Source organism: Symphalangus syndactylus, chromosome 7, assembly GCF_028878055.3.
Source record: "Symphalangus syndactylus isolate Jambi chromosome 7, NHGRI_mSymSyn1-v2.1_pri, whole genome shotgun sequence".
Classification (NCBI taxonomy): domain Eukaryota; kingdom Metazoa; phylum Chordata; class Mammalia; order Primates; family Hylobatidae; genus Symphalangus; species Symphalangus syndactylus.
In genome coordinates, this window is record NC_072429.2 from 62,855,217 (window position 1) to 62,869,426 (window position 14,210).

Genomic DNA, 14,210 nt, shown 5'->3' on the forward strand with positions numbered 1-14,210 from the left:
TTCCATGGTGTATATGTGCCACATTTTCTTTATCAAGTCTATCATTGATGGACATTTGGGTTGGTTCCAAGACTTTGCTATTGTGAACAGTGCCGCAATAAACATACGTGTGCATGTGTCTTTATAGCAGAATGATTTATAATCCTTTGGGTATATACCCAGGAATGGGATTGCTGGGTCAAATGGTATTTCTAGTTCTAGATCCTTGAGGAATCACCACACTGTCTTCCACAATGGTTGAACTAATTTACACTCCCACCAACAGTGTAAAAGCGTTCCTATTTCTCCACATCCTCTCCAGTATCTGTTGTTTCCTGACATTTTAATGACTGCCATTCTAACTGGCATAAGATGGTATCTCATTGTGGTTTTGATTTGCATTTCTCTAATGACCAGTGATGATTAGCTTTTTTTCATATGTTTGTTGGCTGTGTAAATGTCTTCTTTTGAGAAGTGTCTGTTCATATCCTTCGCCCATTTTTTGATGGGGTTGTTTTTTTCTTGTAAATTTGTTTAAGTTCTTTGTAGATTCTGGATATTAGCCCTTTGTCAGATGGGTAGATTGCAAAATTTTCTCCCATTCTGTAGGTGGCCCGTTCACTCTGATGATAGTTTCTTTTGCTGTGCAGAAGCTTTTTAGCTGAATTAGATCCATTTGTCAGTTTTTTCTTTTGTTGCCCTTGCTTTTGGTGTTTTAGTCATGAAGTCTTTTTCCATGCTTATGTCCTGAAGGTATTGCCTAGGTTTTATTCTAGGGTTTTTATGGTTTTAGGTCTTACGTTTAAGCCTTTAATCCATCTTGAGTTAATTTTTGTATAAGGTGTAATGAAGGGATCTAGTTTCGGCTTTCTATATATGGCTAGCCAGTTTTCCCAGCACCATTTGTTAAATAGGGAATACTCTCCCCACTGCTTGTTTTTGTCAGATTTGTCAAAGATCAGTTGGTTGTAGACGTGTGGTGTTATTTCTGAGGGCTCTGTTCTGTTCCATTGGTCTACATATCTGTTTTGGTACCAGTACCATGCTGTTTTGGTTTCTGTAGCCTTGAGAAAACACTGGAATTTTTTCCTTGGAACTGGACTGTGATGAGAGGTGCCTGCCATGAATATAAGCTACTGTCTTTTCTTTTCTTTTTTTGAGATGGAGTTTCACTCTTGTTGCCCAGGATGGAGTACAATGGCACAATCTTGGCTCACCGCAATCTCTGCCTCCCAGGTTCAACCAGGTTCAAGTGATTCTCCTGCCTCAGCCTCCCAAGTAGTTGGGACCACAGGCATGCGCCACCATGCCCAGCTAATTTTTGTATTTTTCGTAGATGGGGTTTCTCCATGTTGGTCAGGCTGGTCTCGAAATCCCAACCTCAAGTGATCCACCAGCCTCAGCCTACCAAAGTTCTGGGATTACAGACGTGAGCCATCCTGTCCGGCCAGGTACTGTCTTTTTTTTGACCCTTCCTTTCCAGTTTTTGAAGATAACGCAGGAAATAATCTTCTCTGAAGATACTTGATAAAAATTCCCAAAAAAAAACAAAAACACATGCTTCCACTTCATTAATAAAAATGTACTGCAGTTTGGCACCTAGGTCTAGTTCAGCTGGCAGATGAACTGATTGATGCGTTCACCCTGATAGCCAGGTATGCCCATCTCCTTGAGGAAGCCCACTCTATTTTTGGTAGCACGATGGGCCACTGAGAGGTGGAAAGGGTGCAAGAACCATGAGATCTCCTGGAAATGCTTCCCCAGGAAGGCAATTTCATGGATGAGGTCTTCCAAGTAAATGATGCCAAACTTCCCCAGGTGCTCCTCAATCACTGTGCTGTCTGTCAGAAGAATGATCTTATTCTTGACCTTGGCTTGTCCACGTTTCAAAATGAGTTCCCAGAGAGACTTCAGATTTGGAAATCCCCAGTTCACATAAGGTTCCACTATACGCAGCATTTTTAGGTTCCGGGGGGTGACTTTTACAAAGACACCACTAAACATTTTCTTTAGGCAAAGTCTTGAAGTGGTTCTCTGCACCTGTAAAATCACACCATCAATCCTTTTGATGCATACAACAAAGGCCAAGGAATGTTTATCTGGCAATTCTAAGGCATGAGGTTTCACTTCTGGTCATCTGAGACGTACTTTGTCACGCTTCTGCTGCCAGGAATCATGTAGGAATGATTCCAGTCACTTAAACCTGAGCCCTTTTCCTTTCCTCTGCTCCTTCTTTGCCAAAAGTGCCTGCTTTGCCTGGGTGGCTTTGAGGGCTTGATAAGCTTTCCTCTTTTTCAGGAGACCTTCTGGAACAAAAGGGATTTTTTCTTTGCTCTTGCTCTGCCATCTTTCTAGTGTTGCACAAAGTTAGATTTTCTAAAATGAACTAATCCTTCATTTCTTACTATTGTCAGCACAGCCCATTTTGTATTAACTAAAAATTTTGAGCTTAGTCAATATACACCAAATGAAGGAGGATTATGATAGTTATTGGGTAATTTACAGTCCCAAATCCCAATTTTTAGCATGGAATTATTTAATTACCTGCTTTATTATATGTGTATATTCATCTAGCATTGGTAAATGCAATAAATTAATTCTACCTTTATAATTCTATTCCAGTTAACCACACAGGCAAACACTTTTAGTTAAGAATAAGGTCTGATGCAGAGGTTAACTACAGAATTTCGATTTTTAAAAGGATTTTACTATATATTTATATGATTTTATATGCATTTTAAGTCATATTTCTAAAAATAAAAGACACAGATTAGTTCAATAGACCACTTCAAATGGAAATATTCCTGTCTAATTAATTTCTAGTTTATTTTTGTCTACATAATAAAATGCATCTTAATGGTTAAGAATTAGGAGCTCATAAAATTAAACCATGTTGACAAGCACTTACAGATAATCCTGGGGGTTAGGGTGTTATTGAAATAAGGAAAGAAACAAGAACTAGGAATTCTGATATAGATAATCCTGGGGGACAGGGTGTTATTGAAATAAGGAAAGAAACAAGAACTAGGAATTCTGACTTTGAGTCTGACACGACTCATTAGATAACCTTGGACAAAGCACTGTGCTTCTCTCTGTCAATTTCCTCATCAATAAAATCAAGGCAAGAATTCTCAAATGACTTGTTCAGATGATTCGTTTATTGTACAAACTAATGAGTTAATAATGAAAGAATCTGAAAACTAAAGGTGTTCCTGAAAATGTTCTAAGAATAATTTTCATGGTTTAATTTAATCTTCTTATTGTTCTAATGATTTCATAAATACCAGAATCTAAATTCATTAAACTATAAAGGTATTATTTTATCTTTTTCAGTAAGAACTCAATAATTAAAATAATAAAAATTTATATATTTTGTTATAAAAATTTCTTTATTTTAAAGTTTATCAAGAATATCAACTACAAGTTCTATAAAGAGATGGCTATTTATCTTACTGTCATTGCTCTTAGTCCCATGCCTAAGACTATGTCATCAACAGTTAAGTATTTCATAAATATTTGTTGAATAAATTAGTTCTTTCTGCTGAGAAAAAAAATTAAGGGTCCCTATTTTAAGAATCGCAACACAACACGGAATGTCTTTGAATGTGGAAGCTTCATTTAGTGAGTTTTAATGAAAAAATATATAGAAACAATATTTTCCAGTAAAATTATAGTCAAGTCGGTGTGATAAATGAGATCTTCAGGATTTATAACTTTTCAATAGGGGAAAAATACAGCATTTTTAAAGAACTCTAAAATACCCTGGTGGACTTCTGGTATTCCATGGAGCATAGTTTGGAGGAAAATAATAAGGGAAAGAGCACTACCATGTGAAGGAAGGTATTAAAATTAAGGTGAAAACATCTGAGCAATCAGCAGCAACAGAAAGAAACATTATCTACACTTAGGCAGATACTCCAGGAACTACAGCTGTATTCACCTCCTTCCTGAAAATACAGGTGCCACTGACCCCCACATTATGGGAAATCCAATAGAACATTCCATACTTTCCCATGGAAGCCCTAAACACACTCCCTTTTTTGTTGTGAAGTTGGTATATAAACCTTTACCTCTAACTATTCAGTAAGTTACTCATTACTAAGTACTTCCACCTTACCTATGGTGGGCACATGTAAATATACCTTGTATTTTCTCCTAATACATGTCTATTGTCAGTTATTTCTCAGGCTCCCAACCATTCAAACCTAAAACAGTAGAGAAAAAGCTTTCTCTACAACATTAATCTGGATGTATGATTTCTAGTTCTGGCTCTGCCAATAAAGAGTTCAATCACTCATTAAGCCATCATTTATTGAACACCTATGTGCAAGGAATATTTTTAGTTATGACCTAGATAAAAATTATCAAAGTTCTTATCTCTAAAGTGTTCTGATTTTTAAAAATAAGGGTTAAGGCTACATTATCTTAAAGTTCCCAGCTAATACTAACATCCATTGGATCTAGTCACATTCACCAAAATAAACTTGAATTGGCCAAATCCAACAGAAGCATTTCAATCCTTATTGTACTTTGCCTCTTTACTAGGTTTGAACCTGTGGATGCTGTTTGAAACTCCACAATCTCCCACCTCACTACTTTCCTTCTTGTTCTCCCACCTCATTCTTTGTTCTATTGTAGGGTCCCAAAAAACGACATCCCAAAATGAAGGCCTCAGAAGCCGTCTCAGAAGCACAAGTTTTTTCTGACCTTCACCTGGCCCCTCATTCTCCCTGGAGGCTAGCCACAGAAACTAGAATCTCTCTTCTCCAAGGCAGGTCATAGAAACCAGAGCTCCATCTCCCCAAAGCCAGTCATGAAACCTAAAAATATTTATCTAATATTATCCCTCCCTTTTGATGGAAAAACTGTCCGTGAAGAAATGATCTGACCTGCCTTGATTGTAGGTCATAAGACCCCTAACCAGAGAGGGTCCTGTCCCACACCCAGAAGGAAGGAATGTGGCACAGAGAGGCCAAGAAGAATCTAGACAGACAGGCTTTGCTGGGTTTCCCCACTCAGTCTGTTAGCACTAGTTTATACCTTTTTCGTCCAATCTTATTTCTACATGGCTGCCCATACTTTGTTAAATATAATAAAAAAAATGGAGAGCTTCCCCTGTATCTGTGGGTCTTCATTCTGAAGGCTCTTGTGTTATGTAAAACTTGTATGCTTTTTACCCTATTAATACTTGCATGCTTTTTTTTTTTTTGAGATGGAGTCTCGCTTTGTTGCCCAGGCTGGAGTGCAGTGGTGTGATCTCGGCTCACTGCAAGCTCCGCCTCCTGGGTTCACGCCATTCTCCTACCTCAGCCTCCTGAGTAGCTGGGACTACAGGCACCCGCCACGACATCCAGCTAATCTTTTGTATTTTTAGTAGAGATGGGGTTTCACTGTGTTAGCCAGGATGGTCTCGATCTCCTGACTTCATGATCCACCTGCCTTGGCCTCCCAAAGTGCTGGGATTACAGGCATGAGCCACTGTGCCCGACCACTTGCATGCTTTTTAATACAAAATATTTGTATGCTTTTCCCCCTATTAATCTGCATTTTATCAGTGATTTTTAGTGAATCTTCACAGGGGAAAGGGGAAGTTTTCCCTTGGCCCCTACATGCTCTTCACTCAAAGGTATTCCTAGGGTTCTATTTTTAAATGACTACTGTTCTCATGCCTCTTCTTCGGCTTTAATAAACTATAAATTGAGAAATTCTAAACCTGTATCTCCACCACTCATCTCTCGCTCAACATCAGGTTCATATACTGTTGCATGTAAACAACTGGATGTTTCATGAACACTTCAAACTTAGTATGCACAAACTAGAACTCATAATTTTCCACACATTCCTAGCTTCCAAATCTAATCCTTCTAAATCCTTCTACATTTCTTACTTTAGTTAGTGACTCAATGAATAACTCAATTACCCAAAGCAGAAACCTCAGAGTAATCCTTTTCCCTTAACATTCCTTTTCCAATATATCACCAAGCCCTGCCAACTTTGCTTGCTAGAAATTCTTCAAATTTTTCTTTCTTCTCCATCAGTACTCTCACTGAAGTACTCCAAGTCCTCATCACCTTTTGCTTGACATATTACAAAAACCTACTGACTGGTCTTTCCTTTTCTAATCTTCCTCCATATGCCTCAAATCTGGCCTCCACTTAGCTGCCAAAGTGTTTCTACTCTACTTCAAAACCATTCGTGGCTATCTCTCAACCCAGGAGGGAATAAAGGAAGCTCATTTTGGACATGCAACTTCTCTCCCAGAGCCTTTTGTAGTAGGCAAAGAGTAGCCACGGAAGAGTAAAGGTTTAAATTACCAAATGCAGTTGACAGCTTTGGGTTGCTATCAGACTGCTTTTAACATGAGATGATTATGGTTGTAGTGGTGGGGGAAAATGTTTAAAACTTGTTTTACGGCTGCTAGAGTAAAATATAAAATTAAACACTCCCTGTTGCAACCACATGCAGTACAACACTTGAAACTAATGTTCGATCTCTTGTGAGATTCTGAATTGTGAAATTCAGCAATTCGATACAAATAGCCCTGATTTGCTGCAGCTCAGTAAAGGTGTTACACTTCGTACTATATACTTAAGTCAGAGAGTTACAGTATACATCCCAGAAAAAAATCAGCAGCCATTCCCCTACTATTAATATGTACATGTATTTCGAAGACATCCAGAATTCTCTTCTCCCCTGACGTCTCCTCTCCTCAAGGTGTCTTTCTGTATTTAGGGATTGAAGTTCTCAGTAAAGGGGGCTGAACCAGACAATACCCAATTTAGAGCACATCCATTTCCAATCTAAAACAAAGGAGGTCTTTCAAACTCTGCTCAGAAAATAGAGGGGTTTGATTTCACGAGGTATAGTTAAGATGTGGTAAGAACTGGGCATTAGAAAAAGTGGCCAGTGCATAGTTAGTGTTATACACTAATAAACCTTTTTTCAGATTCTTAATTAGAATCAAGTATGGAGAACCAGACAGAGACAAGACCTGCAGCTAATCATCACCAGATATTCACTAGAAATAGGGCCTAAATCTATGTAGATTAACTATTAGCAATGACCTCAGAGAGTAACTGGAATTCCATTAGTACCAAGGAGATACGTAAGGAAACCAAAGAAAATTTACACAGGTGGCAGGTATTGAAATTGGCTATATTTTTATCTATTCAAAGGGAATTAGAGAACAACCATCACAATAACATTTTTTTAAGTTGAAGCAAAGGGAAAAAAAGGTATTACCTTCTTTAACACACCATACAAATTATTTACTGAAGCAGTAATTTTTAAAATTTAGAAGTTTGTCTTGAAACCGCAAAGAAGATTTAAGAAATTATATCCCCTATGAAATAATTCTCTTTAAATTGTCACTTCACTTTAGTTGAAACTGGAACTGGAAATTTGAAAAGTATGTATTAGAGATATGGTGACTGTATAACTGACTGTCATTAGGGCACCATTGAGAGTGAAAGGGGATGCCAAGTAAATAGAAAACTATGTCACAAACAAAAGTGGGTAGAGTGTACAGCCCCATTAAATAGTTATGCTTTATGCAAAAAAACCTTAGCCTTACTTTACAAATTTAAATAAGTGTGCCTTTATTTGTTTCAAGTACATATACAAGCTTATGTATTTGTTATTATTTCTACTTTAATGGCAAGAGTGTAGTGAGTCTGAGACTCATGCAACACTGATGACAGTGAAAACTGGTATAACTTCTGGAAAGAGATGTGGCAATATTTAGAAAGAGACTTAACATCCTTTGTAACCTAGTAATTGACTTTGAAAGAAGGAGCTGCGTAGGCCAACTTAGGCCCTGAGAAAGGAAATAACTTTTCATCTGAGGAATGCTAGTCCCTTTAAATTGTCAGGCCCAGAGAGGCATTTAAAACGTAACAAGACAGGGATGCCCTCTCTCACCATTCCTATTCAACATAGTGTTGGAAGTTCTGGCCAGTGCAATCAGGCAAGAGAAAGAAATAAAGGGTATTCAATTAAGAAAAGAGGAAGTCAATTTGTCCCTGTCTGCAGATGACATGATTGTATATTTAGAAAACCCCATCATCTCAGCCCAAAATCTCTTTAAGCTGATAAGCAACTTCAGCAAAGTCTCAGGATACAAAATCAATGTGCAAAAAATCACAAGCATTCCTATACACCAATAACAGACAAAGAGACAGCCAAATCATGATTGAACTCCCATTCACAATTGCTACAAAGAGAATAAAATACCCAGGAATCCAACTTACAAGGGATGTCAACGACCTCTTCAAGAAGAACTATAAACCACTGCTCAACGAAATAAAAGAGGACACAAACAAATGGAAGAACATTCCATGCTCATGGATAGGAAGAATCAATATCGTGAAAATGGCCATACTGCCCAAGGTAATTTATAGATTCAATGCCATCCCCATCAAGTTACCAATGTCTTTCTTCACAGAATTGGAAAAAACTACTTTCAAGTTCATATGGAACCAAAAGAGAGCCCACATTGCCAAGACAATCCTAAGCCAAAAGAACAAAGCTGGAGGCATCACGCTACCTGACTTCACACTATATTGCAAGGCTACAGTAGCCAAAACAGCATGGTACTGGTACCAAAACAGATATATAGATCAATGGAACAGAGCAGAGGCCTCAGAAGTAACACCACACATCTAGAGCCATCTGATCTTTGACAAACCTGACAAAAAGAAGAAATGGGGAAAGGATTCTCTATTTAATAAATGGTGCTGGGAAAACCGGCTAGGCATATGTAGAAAGCTGAAACTGGATCCCTTCCGTAAACCTTATACAAAAATTAATTCAAGATGGATTAAAGACTTAAATGTTAGATCTAAAATGATAAAAACTCTAGAAGAAACCTAGGCAATACTATTCAGGACATAGGCATGGGCAAGGACTTCATGACTAAAACACCAAAAGTGATGGCAACACAAGCCAAAATAGACAAATGGGATGTAATTAAACTAAAGAACTTCTGTGCAGCAAAAGAAACTATCATCAGAGTGAACAGGCAACCTACAGAATGGGAGAAAAGTTTTGCAATCTACCCATCTGACAAAGGGCTAATAGCTAGAATCTACAAAGAACTTAAACAAATTTACAAGAAAAAAACAAACAACTCCATCAAAAAGTGGGCAAAGGGTATGAACAGACACTTCTCAAAAGAAGACATTTATGCAGTCAACAGACACATGAAAAAATGCTCATCACCGGTCATCAGAGAGATGCAAATTAAAACCACACTGAGATACCATCTCACACCAGTTAGAATGGCGATCATTAAAAAGTCAGGAAACAACAGATGCTGGAGAGGATGTGGAGAAATAGGAACACTTTTACATTGTTGATGGGAATGTAAATTAATCCAACCATTGTGGAAGACAGCGTGGTGATTCCTCAAGGATCTAGAACTAGAAATATCATCTGACCCAGCCATCCCATTACTGGATATATACCCAAAGGATTATAAATCATGCTACTATAAAGACACATGCACATGTATGTTTATTGCGGCACTATTCACAATAGCAAAGTCTTGGAACCAACCCAAATGTCCATCAATGATAGACTGGATTAAGAAAATGTGGCACATGTACACCATGGAATACTAGGCAGCCATGAAAACGGATGCATTCATGTCCTTTGCAGGGACATGGATGAAGCTGGAAACCATCATTCTAAGCAAACTATCACAAGGACAGAAAATCAAACACCACATGTTCTCACTCATAGGAGGAAATTGAACAACGAGAACGCTTGGACACAGGGCAGGGAACATCACACACCGGGGCCTGTCATGGTGAGAGGTGAAGCCAGCTGGGCTTCTGGGTTGGGTGGGGACTTGGAGAACTTTTTTGTCTAGCTAAAGGATTGTAAATGCACCAATCAGCACTCTGTAAAAGGGACCAATCAACAAAATGGACCAATCAGCACTCTGTAAAATGGACCAATCAGCACTCTGTAAAATGGACCAATCGGCAGGAAGTGGATGGGACCAAATAAGGGAGTAAAAGCTGGCCACTCCAGCCAGCAACAGCAACCCACTGGGGTCCCCTTCCATGCCGTGGAAGCTTTGTTCTTTCGCTCTTCACAATAAATCTTGCTGTTGCTCACTTTTGGGTCCACGCTACCTTTATGAGCTGTAACACCATGAGGGTCTGTGGCTTCATTCCTGAAGTCAGCGAGACCACGAACCAGCCAGAAGGAAGAAACAACTCCAGACACACCATCTTTAAGAGCTGTAACACTCACTGCGAAGGTCTGCAGCTTCACTCCTGAAGTCAGCAAGACCACAAACCCACCAGAAGAAAGAAACTCCAGACACATCTGAACATCGGAAGGAACAAACTCTGGACACACCATCTTTAAGAGCTGTAACACTAACTGCGAGGGTCTGTGGCTTCATGCTTGAAGTCACTGAGACCAAGAACCCACCAGAAGGAACCAATTCCGGACACAGTGGGGTCAGGGGGCAGGGGAAGGGATAGCATTAGGAGAAATACCTAATGTAAATGATGAGTTAATGGGTGCAGCAAACCAACATAGCACATGTATACCTATGTAAAAAACCTGCACGTTGTGCACATGTACCCTAGAACTTAAAGTATAATAAATAAATAAAATAAAATAACAGCAGTCACATCTCACTCCCCCTTGAGGTAAGTAATTACCTCTTGAGGCCACTTGCTATGCAGGCTCTAGACTGACATCAAGTAGCCATAAAACGTCATACACCCTATAGTTCAACAATGTACAACCAATTACTAACCAATGTTATTTCTGTAAGCCTACGAGAATTCCTGAGGAAGAACTTTTGTAATCAGACCTCTTTTGTTTCCTGGAGCACTCTCCAAAGGCAACCTTGAAGTGTGAAATGTGTCCTGAGCTGCCATCCTCAACCTTGGCCCAAACAAACGCTCTATATTTTTTCTCCTCTTCCTCCCTTTAGGTTGGCATCCCTAAAGGGATGGTACCCTCCCAGAGAGCCCTCCTGTTATGTTCCCTGTCACTGGTAAGGGGCAGTCACCAAAGGGGAGCCTAAGGTTGCCAAGACTGCCTACATGTGGATGGGCCATCTTGTTTCCTTGTTAAAACGAGGAAATATGAGTCTATCATCTTTGTTCTTCTTCAATATTGTTTTGGCTATTCAAGGAACCTTGAAATTCTACGTGAAATTTATGATTAGCTTTTCCATTTCTACAGAAAAGGGTGTTACGATTTTGATAGCAATTTCAGGCCAGGGCTGGTGGCTCACGCCTGTAATCCCAACACTTCTGGAGGCCTAGGTGGGTGGATCACCTGAGGTCAGGAGTTCGAGACCAGCCTGTTGAAACCCTGCCTCTACTAAAAATACAAAAAAAAAAAAAAAAATTGGCCGGGTGTGGTGGTGCATGCCTGTAGTCCCAGCTACTTGGAAGGCTGGGGCAAGAGAATTGCTTGAACCCGGGAAGAAGTTGTAGTGAGTGAAGATTGTGCCACTGCACTCCAGCCTGGGCGACAGAGTGAGACTCTGTCTCGAGGGGGAAAAAATGATAGCGATTGCAATGAATCTGTAGATTACTTTGGGGAATTTAAGATTTCCAGTTTACAATCATGGGCTATCTCTCCATCTATTTAGGTCTTCTTCCTTTCAAAAATGTTTAATAGCTTTGAGTATACAAAGACTTGCATTTCTTGAATTTATTCCTAAGATTTTGATGCTATTATAAATAGTTCTCCTAAATTCACTTTTGGATTGTTCATTGATGCTGCATAAAAATACAAATATTTTTGTGTGTTGATCTTGTATCCTACAATCTTTATGACTTTATGTATTAGGTCTAGTATTTTTGTGTGGATCCTTTAGGATCTTCTATATATTATATCATGTCATCTATAAACCTAGTTTTACTTCTTTTTTTATTTGAATGCCTTTTATTTCTGTTTCTTGCCTAACTGTTCTACCTAGAACTTCCAGTAAAATGTTGAATAGAAGTGGCAAAAACAGACATTCTCATCTTGTTTTTTATATAGGGGTAAAGGGGCAAAGCAGGAAAGCTTCCCCCTTCACCCTGTGAAGGTTCACTGAAAATGAACTGATGAAATGCAGATTAATAGGAGAAAAAAAACAAGTTTATTCTAATATGCATGCTTCTCAATAACCAGTGGGGTAAAAATGCTCCATAGGGGAAGCTTAGGTGGGGCTGTAGCAGTAAATGATTCTGGGGAAGAAACCAATGGACCTGGAGGCAGATATTATCTTATGAATAATTCTTTTTGGAAACTGAATGAGATCGGACCAGAGAACAAATACTATTAATAGTTGGGATAAAGTTCAAATTTCATCTGGGCTGTAATGGTGTTAAATTTTCGGTGTCTTCCTCTGTTATGTGAGTTTTAATCTTCTCTGACTGATGAAATTTCAGGGAAGGAATTGAAGGCAATTGTGTTCCTCTTTGGGGTCCAGTTTTTAGGTAGAAAAGGAAACTTCAGAGAATAGCTTCATTCTGTGCTTTGGGAGAGACAGAGGATTAGAGGGGTGGGGGTCAGAGAGACCTTCAGGCTGCTTCTTTAGTTCAGCATGTCAAAGCACCATATTTCAGGATATTGTTTTCTGAGTCCCAACACAGAAAGCTTTCAGTCTTTAACCACCGATTATAACGTTAGCTGTGGGTTTTTCATAAATCCTCTTTACCATGTAGAACAAACTCCCTTCCATTCCTAGTTCGTTGAATGTTTTTATCATGAAAGGGTTTAATTACTTTTATACTAGAAATATTTTTTCCTAATCCTTGCAATGCCTTCCACAATGAATATTTTTTAAAATGCATCCATCATTAAGTAGGCATCAATATTAACACTGAATATTCAGGACATCCCCCTGCAGAAGGTAGAAGTGAAAGAGCAACATAAGAAAAAAAAATGAGGATTACAATTAGAGATTAGAGTGATACTGCTCTTCCCATTCCTGGCCATAACTTAGTGTGAAAGGAAGGTGGAGCCCCTCCTAGTGTCCAGAGTAGTAAAATATTGTAAGCAATTACCTTACAGACAGTTTAAGAACTGCTATAGTTAGAGACCTAATGCTGTGTAAAATATTACTCCCAAACTTCCTAGCATTAAAACAAACATTTATTTCTTACAATTCCTGCAGGTCAAGAATCTAGGAGCAACTTATCTGAGTGGCTCTTCATAAGGTTCAATCAACTGGTTGGGGCTGTAGATATCTAAAGGCTTGTCTGGAGCTGGAGGACCCTCCTGCAAGATGACTCACTCAAAGGGCTGTTGGCAAATGGCTTCTATTCCTTGCAATGTCAGACTCTCCACTGGGCTGCTTGAATGTCCTTATGACATGGCAGCTGGCTTCCCCAGAATGAGTGATCCGAGAGATAGAGCCAGCAGGAATCTGTAATACCTTTTATGACCTACTCTTGAAAGTCACACACAGTCATTTCCACCATATTCTGTTTTTTAGAAGACAGTCACTAAATTCAGCTCATGCTTATGGAGGAAGGAATCAGGTTCCACCCTTTGAAGGGAGCAGTATCAAGTAATTTGTGACATATTGTGTCCAGAATTGGTGGGTTCTCGGTCTCACTGACTTCAAGAATGAAGCAGCAGACGCTTGTGGTGAGTGTTACAGTTCTTAAAGGTGGCATGTCCAGAGTTTTTTCCTTCTGATGTTCGGATGTGTTCAGAGTTTCTTCCTTCTGGTGGGTTTGTGGTCTCGCTGGCTCAGGAGTGAAGCTGCAGACCTTCGAGGTGAGTGTTACAGCTCATAAAGGCAGTGTGAACCCAAAGAGTGAGCAGCAGCAAGATTTATTGCAAAGAGCAAAAGAACAAAGCTTCCACAATGTGGAAGGGGACGTAAGCAGGTTGCTACTGCTGGCTGGAGCAGCTTGCTTTTTATTCTCTTATCTGGCCCCACCCATATCCTGCTGATTGGTCTATTTTACAGAGAGCCGATTCGTCCATCTTACAGAGAGCTGATTGGCCCATTTTGACAGGGTGCTGATTGGTGTGTTTACAATCCCTGAGCTAGACACAAAAGTTCTCCACATACCACTAGATTAGCTAGATACAGAGTGTCCAACAAAGGTTCTCCAAGTCCCCATCAGAGTAGCTAGATACAGAGTGTCGATTGGTGCATTCACAAACCCTGAGCTAGACACAGGGTGCTGATTGGTGTATTTGCAATCCCTTAACTAGACATAAAGGTTCTCCAAGTCCCCACCAGACTCAGG

General features: G+C 39.4%; 1 protein-coding gene and 1 pseudogene across 1 annotated transcript in view; both read right to left on the reverse strand.

The window, feature by feature from the left end:
* LOC129485740 (lipoxygenase homology domain-containing protein 1-like) overlaps positions 1 to 14,210 on the reverse strand; it is a gene marked incomplete at its 3' end in the record, with an annotated part of 129,272 nt that overhangs the window by 65,222 nt on the left and 49,840 nt on the right.
* Positions 1,585 to 2,344, reverse strand: LOC129486454 (large ribosomal subunit protein uL30-like 1; annotated as a pseudogene).